Below are 12,287 nucleotides of genomic sequence, written 5' to 3' on the forward strand. Positions count from 1 at the left end.
ACTGTAACACATGATGAGAAGTTTACACTCACTGTTATTACTGTAACACAGGATGAGAATTGTTACACTCAGAGTTATTCCTGTGTCACAGGATGAGAAGTCCTACACTCACTGTTATTACTGTAACACAGGATGAGAATTGTTACACACTGTTATTACTGTAACAGAGGATGAGAAGTTTACACTCACTGTTATTACTGTAACAGAGGATGAGAATTGTTACACACACTTTTATTACTGTAAAACAGGTTTGAAATTGTTACGCTCACTGTTTTTACTGTAACACAGGATGAGAATTGGTGCACTCACTGTTATTACTGTAACACTGCATGAGAATTATTACACTCATTGTAATTACTGTAACACAGGATGAGAAGTTTATACTCACTGTTATTACAGTAACACAGGATGAGAATTGTTACACTCACTGTTATTACTGTAACACTGGATGAGAATTGTTACACTCACTGTTATTACTGTAACACGGGATGAGAATTGTTACACTCAGAGTAATTCCTGTGTCACAGGATGAGAAGTGTTACACACTGTTATTACTGTAACAGAGGATGAGAATTATTACACTCAGTGTAATTACTGTAACACAGGATGAGAAGTTTACACTCACTGTTATTACTGTAACACGGGATGAGAATTGTTACACTCACTGTTATTACTGTAACACAGGAAGAGAATGGTTACACTCAGAGTTATTCCTGTGTCACAGGATGAGTAGAGTTACACTCACTTTGGGCGGCATGTGGCGCAGTGGTTAGCACTGGGACCGCGGCGCTGAGGACCCCGGCCCTGGGTCACTGTCCGTGTGGAGTTTGCACATTCTCCCCATGTCTGCGTGGGTTTCACCCCCACAACCCAAAGATGTGCAAGGTAGGTGGATTGGCTACACAAAATTGCCCCTTAATTGGAAAAATAATTGGGCACTCTAAATTAAAAAAAAAAAAAGTGATACACTCACTTTTATTACTGTAACACTGGATGAGGATCGTCACACTCACTGTTATTCTTGTAACAGAGGATGATAATTTTACACTCACTGTTATTACTGTAACACAGGATGAGAATTGTTACACTCAGAGTTATTCCTGTGTCACAGGATGAGAAGTGATACACTCACTGTTATTACTGTAACACAGGATGAGGATCGTCACACTCACTGTTATTAATGTAACAGAGGATGAGAAGTTTACACTCACTGTTATTACTGTAACATTGGATGAGAATTGTTACACACACTTTTATTACTGTAACACACGGTTGGAATTGTTACGCTCACTGTTATTACTGTAACACAGGCTGAGAATTGTTACACTCACTGTTATCACTGTAACAGAGGATGAGAAGTTTACACTCTCTGTTATTACTGTAACAGAGGATGAGAATTTGTACACACACTTTTATTACTGTAACACAGGTTTGGAATTGTTACGCTCACTGTTATTACTGTAACACAGGATGAGAATTGTTACACTCACTGTTATTACTGTAACACAGGATGAGAATTATTACACTCACTGTTATTACTGTAACACAGGATGAGAAGTTTACACTCACTGTTATTACTGTAACACAGGATGAGAATTGTTACACTCACTGTTGTTTCTGTAACACAGGATGAGAATTGTTACACTAGCTTTGATTACTGTAACACAGGATGAGAATTGTTACACTCAGAGTTATTCCTGTATCACAGGATGAGAAGTCTAACACTCACTGTTATTACTGTAACACAGGATGAGGATCGTCACACTCAATGTTATCACTGTAACAGAGGATGAGAAGTTTACACTCACTGTTATTACTGTAACAGAGGATGAGAATTGTTACACTCAGAGTTGTTCCTGTGTCACAGGGTGAGAAGTGTTACACTCACTGTTATTACTGTAACACAGGATGAGGAGCGTCACACTCACTGTTATTACTGTAACAGAGGATGATAATTGTTACACTCACTGTTATTACTGTAACACAGGATGAGAATTGTTACACTCACTGTTATTACTGTAACACAGGATGAGAATTATTACACTCACTGTAATTAATGTGAAACAGGATGAGAAGTTTATACTCACTGTTATTACTGTAAAACAGGATGAGAATTGTTACATTCACTGTTATTACTGTAACACAGAATGAGAGTTGTTGCACTCACTGTTATTACTGTAACACGTGATGAGAATTGTTACACTCAGAGTAATTCCTGTGTCACAGGATGAGAAGTGTTACACTCATTATTATTACTGTAACACAGGATGAGGATCGTCACACTCACTGTTATCACTGTAACAGAGGATGAGAAGTTTACACTCACTGTTATTACTGTAATAGAGGATGAGAATTGTTACACTCAGAGTTATTCCTGTGTCACAGGATGAGAAGTGTTACACTCACTGTTATTACTGTAACACAGGATGAGGATCGTCACACTCACTGTTATTACTGTAACAGTGGATGAGTTTACACTCACTGTTATTACTGTAACAGAGGATGAGAATTGTTATACACACTTTTATTACTGTAACACAGGTTTGGAATTGTTACGCTCACTTTTATTACTGTAACACAGGATAAGAATTGTTACACTCAGAGTTATTCCTGTGTCACAGGATGAGTAGTGTTACACTCACTTTTATTACTGTAACACAGGATGAGGATCGTCACACTCACTGTTATTACTGTAACAGAGGATGAGAATTTTACACTCACTGTTATTACTGTAACACAGGATGAGAATTGTTACACTCAGAGTTATTACTGTGTCACAGGATGCGAAGTGTTACACTCACTGTTATTACTGTAACACAGGATGAGAAGTTTACACTCACTGTTATTACTGTAACAGAGGATGAGAATTGTTACACACACTTTTAATACTGTATCACACGTTTGGAATTGTTACGCTCACTGTCTTTACTGTAACACAGGATGAGAATTGTTACACTCACTGTTATCACTGTAACAGAGGATGAGAAGTTTGCACTCACTGTTATTTCTGTAACAGAGGATGAGAATTGTTGCACACACTTTTATTACTGTAACACTGGTTGGGAATTTTTATGCTCACTGTTATTACTGTAACACAGGATGAGAATTGTTACTCTCACTGTTATTACTGGAACACATGATGAGAATTATTACTCTCACTGTAATTACTGTAACACTGGATGAGAAGTTTACACTCACTGTTATTACTGTAACACAGGATGAGAATTGTTACGCTCACTGGAATTACTGTAAACCAGGATGAGAATTGTTGCGCTCACTGTTATTACTGTAACACAGGATGAGAATTGTTACACTCACTGTTGTTACTGTAACACAGGATGAGAATTGTTACACTAGCTGTGATTACTGTAACACCGGATGAGAATTGTTACACTCAGAGTTATTCCTGTATCACAGGATGAGAAGTCTTACACTCACTGTTATTACTGTAACACAACATGTGGATCGTCACACTCACTGTTATTACTGTAACAGAGGATGAGAAGTTTACACTCACTGTTATTACTGTAACACAGGATGAGAATTGTTACACTCACTGTTATTACTGTAATACAGGATGAGAATTTTATACTCACTGTTATTACTGTAACACAGGATGAGGATTGTTACACTCATGGTTATCACTGTAACAGAGGATGAGAAGTTTACACTCACTCGTTATTACTGTAATACAGGATGAGAATTGTTACACAAGCTGTTATTACTGTAACACAGGATGAGAATTGTTACACTCAGAGTTATTCCTGTGTCACAGGATGAGAAGTCTTACACTCACTGTTATTACTGTAACACATGATGAGAATTGTTACACTCACTGTTATTACTGTAACAGAGGATGATAAGTTTACACTCACTGTTATTACTGTAACAGAGGATGATAATTGCTACACACACTTTTATTACTGTAAAACTGGTTTGGGATTGTTACGCTCACTGTTTTTACTGTAACACAGGATGAGAAGTTTATACTCACTGTTATTACTGTAACACAGGATGAGAATTGTTACACTCAGAGTTATTCCTGTGTCACAGGATGAGAAGTGTTACGCTCACTGTTATTACTGTAACACAGGATGAGGATCGTCACACTCACTGTTATTAATGTAACAGAGGATGAGAAGTTTACACTCACTGTTATTACTGTAACAGAGGATGAGGATTGTTACACACACTTTTATTAATGTAACACACGTTTGGAATTGTTATGCTCAATGTTATTACTGAAACACAGGATGAGAATTGTTACACTCACTGTTATCACTGTAACAGAGGATGAGAAGTTTACACTCTCTGTTATTACTGTAACAGAGGATGAGAAGTAGTACACACACTTTTATTACTGTAACTCAGGTTTGGAATTGTTAACCTCACTGTTATTACTGTAACACAGGATGAGAATTGTTACACACTGTTATTACTGTAACACAGGATGAGAATTATTACACTCCGTGTAATTACTGTTACACAGGATGAGACGTTTACACTCACTGTTATTACTGTAACACAGGATGAGAATTGTTACACTCACTGTTGTTTCTGTAACACAGGATGAGAATTGTTACAGTAGCTGTGATTACTGTAACACAGGATGACAATTGTTACACTCAGAGTTATTCCTGTATCACAGGACGTGAAGTCTTACACTCACTGCTATTACTGTAACACAGGATGAGGATCGTCACACTGACTGTTATCACTGTAACAGAGAATGAGAAGTTTACACTCACTGTTATTACTGTAACACAGGATGAGAATTGTTACACTCACTGTTATTACTGTAACACGGCATGAGAATTATTACACTCACTGTAATTACTGTAAAACAGGATGAGAAGTTTATACTCACTGTTATTACTGTAACACAGGATGAGAACTGTTACATTCACTGTTATTACTGTAACACAGAATGAGAATTGTTACACTCACTGTTATTACTGTAACATGTGATGAGAATTGTTACACTCAGAGTAATTCCTGTGTCACAGGATGAGAAGTGTTACACTCATTATTATTACTGTAACACAGGATGAGGATCGTCACACTCACTGTTATCACTGTAACAGAGGATGAGAAGTTTACACTCACTGTTATTACTGTAATAGAGGATGAGAATTGTTACACTCAGAGTTATTCATGTGTCACAGGATGAGAAGTGTTACACTCACTGTTATTACTGTAACACAGGATGAGGATCGTCACACTCACTGATATTACTGTAACAGTGGATGAGAAGTTTACACTCACTGTTATTACTGTAACAGAGGATGAGAATTGCTATACACACTTTAATTACTGTAACACAGGTTTGGAATTGTGACGCTCACTTTTATTACTGTAACACAGTATGAGAATTGTTACACTCACTGTAATTACTGTAACACAGGATGAGATGTTTACACTCACTGTTATAACGGTAACACAGGATGAGAATTGTTACACTCACTGTTATTACTGTAATACGGGATGAGAATTGTTACACTAGCTGTTATTACTGTAACACAGGATGAGAATTCTTACACTCAGCGTTATTCCTGTGTCACAGGATGAGAAGTGTCACACTCACTGTTATTACTGTAACACAGGATGAGTAGCGTCACACTCACTGTAATCACTGTAACAGAGGATGAGAAGTTTACACTCACTGTTATTATTGTAACAGAGGATGAGAATTGTTACACTCACTGTTATTACTGTAACAGTGGATGAGAAGTTTACACTCACTGTTATTACTATAACAGAGGATGAGAATTGTTACACTCAGAGTTATTCCTGTGTCACAGAGGGAGAAGTGTTACACTCTGTTATTACTGTAACACATGTTTGGAATTGTTACGCTCACTGTTATCACTGTAACAGGATGAGAATTGTTACATTCACTGTTATTACTGTAACACAGCATGAGAATTATTACACTCACTGTAATTACTGTAAGACAGGATGAGAAGTGTACACTCACTGTTATTACTGTAACACAGGATGAGAATTGTTACACTAGCTGTTATTACTGTAATACAGGATGAGAATTGTTACACTCAGAGTTATTCGTGTGTCACAGGATGAGAAGTCTTACACTCACTGTTATTCCTGTAACACAGAATGAGTAGCGTCACACACACTGTTATTACTGTAACAGAGGATGAGAAGTTTACACTCACTGTTATTATTGTAACAGAGGATGAGAATTGTTACACTCAGAGTTATTCGTGTGTCACAGGATGAGAAGTCTTACACTCACTGTTATTCCTGTAACACAGAATGAGTAGCGTCACACACACTGTTATTACTGTAACAGAGGATGAGAAGTTTACACTCACTGTTATTATTGTAACAGAGGATGAGAATTGTTAACCTCACTGTTATTACTGTAACACAGGATGAGAATTGTTACACACTGTTATTACTGTAACACAGGATGAGAATTATTACACTCCGTGTAATTACTGTTACACAGGATGAGACGTTTACACTCACTGTTATTACTGTAACACAGGATGAGAATTGTTACACTCACTGTTGTTTCTGTAACACAGGATGAGAATTGTTACAGTAGCTGTGATTACTGTAACACAGGATGACAATTGTTACACTCAGAGTTATTCCTGTATCACAGGACGTGAAGTCTTACACTCACTGCTATTACTGTAACACAGGATGAGGATCGTCACACTGACTGTTATCACTGTAACAGAGAATGAGAAGTTTACACTCACTGTTATTACTGTAACACAGGATGAGAATTGTTACACTCACTGTTATTACTGTAACACGGCATGAGAATTATTACACTCACTGTAATTACTGTAAAACAGGATGAGAAGTTTATACTCACTGTTATTACTGTAACACAGGATGAGAACTGTTACATTCACTGTTATTACTGTAACACAGAATGAGAATTGTTACACTCACTGTTATTACTGTAACATGTGATGAGAATTGTTACACTCAGAGTAATTCCTGTGTCACAGGATGAGAAGTGTTACACTCATTATTATTACTGTAACACAGGATGAGGATCGTCACACTCACTGTTATCACTGTAACAGAGGATGAGAAGTTTACACTCACTGTTATTACTGTAATAGAGGATGAGAATTGTTACACTCAGAGTTATTCATGTGTCACAGGATGAGAAGTGTTACACTCACTGTTATTACTGTAACACAGGATGAGGATCGTCACACTCACTGATATTACTGTAACAGTGGATGAGAAGTTTACACTCACTGTTATTACTGTAACAGAGGATGAGAATTGCTATACACACTTTAATTACTGTAACACAGGTTTGGAATTGTGACGCTCACTTTTATTACTGTAACACAGTATGAGAATTGTTACACTCACTGTAATTACTGTAACACAGGATGAGATGTTTACACTCACTGTTATAACGGTAACACAGGATGAGAATTGTTACACTCACTGTTATTACTGTAATACGGGATGAGAATTGTTACACTAGCTGTTATTACTGTAACACAGGATGAGAATTCTTACACTCAGCGTTATTCCTGTGTCACAGGATGAGAAGTGTCACACTCACTGTTATTACTGTAACACAGGATGAGTAGCGTCACACTCACTGTAATCACTGTAACAGAGGATGAGAAGTTTACACTCACTGTTATTATTGTAACAGAGGATGAGAATTGTTACACTCACTGTTATTACTGTAACAGTGGATGAGAAGTTTACACTCACTGTTATTACTATAACAGAGGATGAGAATTGTTACACTCAGAGTTATTCCTGTGTCACAGAGGGAGAAGTGTTACACTCTGTTATTACTGTAACACATGTTTGGAATTGTTACGCTCACTGTTATCACTGTAACAGGATGAGAATTGTTACATTCACTGTTATTACTGTAACACAGCATGAGAATTATTACACTCACTGTAATTACTGTAAGACAGGATGAGAAGTGTACACTCACTGTTATTACTGTAACACAGGATGAGAATTGTTACACTAGCTGTTATTACTGTAATACAGGATGAGAATTGTTACACTCAGAGTTATTCGTGTGTCACAGGATGAGAAGTCTTACACTCACTGTTATTCCTGTAACACAGAATGAGTAGCGTCACACACACTGTTATTACTGTAACAGAGGATGAGAAGTTTACACTCACTGTTATTATTGTAACAGAGGATGAGAATTGTTACACTCAATGTTATTACTGTAACACAGGATGAGGATCGTTACACTCACTGTTATTACTGTAACACTGGATGAGAAGTTTACACTCACTGTTATTACTGTAACACAGGATGAGAATTGTTACGCTTACAGTTATTACTGTAAACCAGGATGATAATTGTTGCGCTCACTGTTATTACTGTAACACAGGATGAGGCTCGTTACACTTATTGTTATTAGTGTAACACAGGATGAGAAGTTTACACCCACTGTTATGACTGTAACACAAGATGAGAATTGTTACACCCACTGTTATTACTGTAAAACAGGTTTTGAATTGTTACGCTCACTGTTATTACTGTAACACAGGATGAGAATTGTTACACTCACTGTTATTACTGTAACACAGGATGAGTATTGTTACACTCACTGTTTTTCCTGTAACACTGTTTGGGAATTGTTACGCTCAGTTATTAGAGTAACACAGGATGAGAATTGTTACACTCACTGTTATTACTGTAAACCAGGATGAGATTTGTTGCGCTCACTGTTATTACTGTAACTCAGGATGAGGCTCGTTACACTTACTGTTATTACTGTAACACAGGATGAGAAGTTTACACTCACTGTTATTACTGTAACACAGGATGAGAATTGTTACACCCACTGTTATTACTGTAACACAGGTTTTGAATTGTTACGCTCAGTGGTTAGCACAACCGCCTCACGGCGCTGAGGTCCCAGGTTCGATCCCGGCTCTGGGTCACTGTCCGTGTGGAGTTTGCACGTTCTCCCCGTGTCTGCGTGGGTTTCGCCCCACAACCCAAAAATGTGCAGAGTAGATGGATTGGCCACGCTAAATTGCCCATTAATTGGAAAAAATAATTGGCTAATCTAAATTTAAAAAAAAAAAAAGATGCTTTAGAAATGGCCCGTATGGGGATCGAACCCGCGACCTTGGCGTTATTAGCACCACGGTCTAACCAACTGAGCTTACCGGCCCGACAAACGGACAGCAAAAGTACATTAGCACACGATAAGAATTGTTACAATCACTGCTATTACTGTAACACAGGTTGGGAATTGTTACGCTCACTGTTATTACAGTAAAACTGGATGAGAATTGTTACACTCACTGTTATTACTGTAACACAGGATGAGAATTGTTACACTCACTGTTATTACTGTAACACGGCATGAGAATTATTACACTCACTGTAATTACTGTAAAACAGGATGAGAAGTTTACACTCACTGTTATTACTGTAACACAGGATGAGAACTGTTACATTCACTGTTATTACTATAACACAGAATGAGAATTGTTACACTCACTGTTATTACTGTAACACGTGATGAGAATTGTTACACTCAGAGTAATTCCTGTGGCACAGGATGAGAAGTGTTACACTCATTATTATTACTGTAACACAGGATGAGGATCGTCACACTCACTGTTATTACTGTAACAGTGGATGAGAAGTTTACACTCACTGTTATTACTGTAACAGAGGATGAGAATTGTTATACACACTTTTATTACTGTAACACAGGTTTGGAATTGTGACGCTCACTTTTATTACTGTAACACAGAATGAGAATTGTTACACTCACTGTAATTACTGTAACACAGGATGAGATGTTTACACTCACTGTTATAACTGTAACACAGGATGAGAATTGTTACGCTCACTGTTATTACTGTAAAACTGGATGAGAATTGTTACGCTCACTGTTATTACTGCAACACAGGTTGGGAATTGTTACGCTCACTGTTATTACTGAAGCACAGTTTGGGAACTGTTACGCCCACTGTTATTACTGTAACACAGGATGAGAATTGTTACACTCACTGTCATTACCGTAACAGAGGATGAGAATTGTTACACTCGCTGTTATTACTGTAACACAGGATGAGAAGTTGACACTTACTGTTATTACTGTAACACAGGATGAGATTTGTTACACTCACTGTTATTACTGTAACACAGGATGAAAATTGTTGCACTCAGAGTTATTCCTGTGTCACAGGATGAGGTGTTACACTCACTGATATTACTGTAATACAGGATAAGAATTGTTACACTCACTGTTATTAATGTAACAGAGGATGAGAATTGTTACACTCAGAGTTATTCCTGTGTCACAGGATGAGGTGTTACACTCACTGTCATTACTGTAACACAGGATGAGAAGTTTACACTCACTGTTATTACTGTAACACAGGATGAAAATTGTTACACTCACTGTTATTACTGTAACACAGAATGAGAATTGTTCCACTCACTGTTATTACTGTAACACAGGATGAGAATTGTTACACTCAGAGTTATTCCTGTGTCACAGGATGAGAAGTCTTCCACTCACTGTTATTACTGTAACACAGGATGTGGATCATCACACTCACTGTAATCACTGAAACAGAGGATGAGAAGTTTACATTCACTGTTATTACTGTAACAGAGGATGATAATTGTTACACACACTTTTATTATTGTAACAAAGGATGAGAATTGTTATACTCACTGTTATTACTGTAACACAGGTTTTGAATTGTTACACTGACTGTTATTACTGTAACACAGGATAAGAATTGTTACACTCACTGTTATTACTGTAACACAGGATGAGGACCGTTACACTCACTGCTATTACTGTAACACTGGATGAGATATTTACGCTCACTGTTATTACTGTAACACAGGATGAGAATTGTTACACTCACTGTTATTACTGTGACACAGGATGAGAATTATTACACTCATTGTTATTACTGTGAAACAGGATGAGAATCATTACATTCACTGTTATTATTGAAACACAGGATGAGAATTGTTACACTCACTGTTATTACTGTAACACTGGATGAGGATTGTTACACTCACTGTTATTACTTTAACACAGGATGAGAATTATCATTCTCACTGTTTTTACTGTAACACATTATGAGAAGTTTACACTCACTGTTATTACTGTAACACAGGTTGAGAATTGTTACACTCAGTGTCAATACTGTGACATAGGATGAGAAGTGTTACCCTCACTCATATTACTGTCAAACGCAATCACAATTTTTACACTCACACTGTTATCACTGTCACACCCATGTTAATACAGAGGGTCCATGTTCATTCAGAATGTCCATGTTTATACAGTGTCCATGCCGAGTGTTCATGTTAGTACAGACTGTACTCCACAACTTAATACCAGTGTGCAGACGGCATCCTGTTCCTTTTGGATCTCAAAGTCACATCATTGATGAAACTCTGTCGTTCCTCACTGTCTCCTCGTTGAACAGATAAAAGTCCAAATGATTTAAAGAGGCTTTAGAAATGGCCCGTACGGGGATGGAACCCGCGACCTTGGCGTCATTAGCACCACGCTCTAACCACACGATAAGAATTGTTACAATCACTGCTATTACTGTAACACAGGTTGGGAATTGTTACGCTCACTGTTATTACTGTAAAACAGGATGAGAATTGTTTCACTCACTGTTATTACTGCAACACAGGTTGGGAATTGTGACGCTAACTGTTGATAAGTTAACAGAGGATGAGAATTGTTACACTCACTGTTAATACTGTAACACTGGATGAGAATAGTTACACTCAGAGTTATTCCTGTGTCACAGGATCAGAAGTGTTACACTCACTGTTATTACTGAAGCACAGTTTTGGAACTGTTACGCTCACTGTTATTACTGCAACACAGGTTGAGAATTGTTACACTCAATTTTATTACTGTAACACAGGTTGGGAATTGCTACGCACACTGTTATTACCGTAACACAGGATGAGAATTGTTACACTCACTTTTATTACTGTAAAACAAGTTGGGAATTGCTACGCTCACTGTTATTACTGTAACACAGGATGAGAATTGTTACACTCACTTTTATTACTGTAACACAGGTTGGGAATTGCTACGCTCACTGTTATTACCGTAGCACAGGATGAGAATTGTTACACTCACTGTTATTACTGTGTCACAGGATGAGAAGTGTTACACTCATTATTATTACTGTAACACAGGATGAGGATCGTCACACTCACTGTTATCACTGTAACAGAGGATGAGAAGTTTACACTCACTGTTATTACTGTAATAGAGGATGAGA

General features: G+C 37.4%; 1 non-coding gene across 1 annotated transcript; it reads right to left on the reverse strand.

The window, feature by feature from the left end:
* Positions 1–9,095: 9,095 nt before the first annotated feature.
* trnai-aau lies at positions 9,096–9,169 on the reverse strand. The gene has a single exon. It is a non-coding gene; the product is annotated as a tRNA-Ile (tRNA).
* Between the last annotated feature and the right edge of the window lie 3,118 nt (positions 9,170–12,287).

This window comes from Scyliorhinus canicula, chromosome 30 (genome assembly GCF_902713615.1).
Source record: "Scyliorhinus canicula chromosome 30, sScyCan1.1, whole genome shotgun sequence".
NCBI lineage: Eukaryota > Metazoa > Chordata > Chondrichthyes > Carcharhiniformes > Scyliorhinidae > Scyliorhinus > Scyliorhinus canicula.